Below are 587 nucleotides of genomic sequence, written 5' to 3' on the forward strand. Positions count from 1 at the left end.
AGAGAAACCCTGTCTCGAAAAACCAAAAAAAAAAAAAAAGAAAAAAAGAAAACAAACTGTGTTTCCAAGACAGTCGGGGCTACACAGAGAGAGAAACCCTGTCTCCAAAAGCAAACACAAAATAATTTAAAAATATGTATGTTCTGCCGCGGCCCTGGCTCAATTCCCAGTCAGAAAACCAAGAAAAAAAACATACATATGTTTAATTCCATTGCTATGTTTCCACACCTCAATAGACAGAGGCAGGTCGAGCAAAGTGAGTGTGCACAAAATACAAGCAAAATAACTTCCTTTAGAACCAGAGCAGATGTCCCCGTCCTCAAAGGGGTGCACCATTCCTGGAGGTACTACAATACCAGGTCGATGCGTGGAGTGGACGAATCAAGCTCCTATTCCAACTCTGACTTCCAAAAATCCATTTAACATATTGTCCTCGGATAAAGAACGTATCAGATATTAAACTGATAAGAACAGATACTACACTTGATCTTAGCCCAAAGGCCAAGAAGCGATACTGAACCTAAGGCCCGGGGACCATGCCGTCCTCTCATTGTCCCGCTTCAACTCGTGGTGACCTTCGAGCAGGG

The 587-nt window shown here is 42.9% G+C and overlaps 1 non-coding gene across 1 annotated transcript; it reads right to left on the reverse strand.

The window, feature by feature from the left end:
- Nucleotides 1-322: 322 nt before the first annotated feature.
- On the reverse strand, nucleotides 323-513 carry LOC113455880. The gene has a single exon (XR_003376817.1). It is a non-coding gene; the product is annotated as a U2 spliceosomal RNA (small nuclear RNA).
- Between the last annotated feature and the right edge of the window lie 74 nt (nucleotides 514-587).

Source organism: Microtus ochrogaster, unplaced genomic scaffold (assembly GCF_000317375.1).
Source record: "Microtus ochrogaster isolate Prairie Vole_2 unplaced genomic scaffold, MicOch1.0 UNK320, whole genome shotgun sequence".
NCBI lineage: Eukaryota > Metazoa > Chordata > Mammalia > Rodentia > Cricetidae > Microtus > Microtus ochrogaster.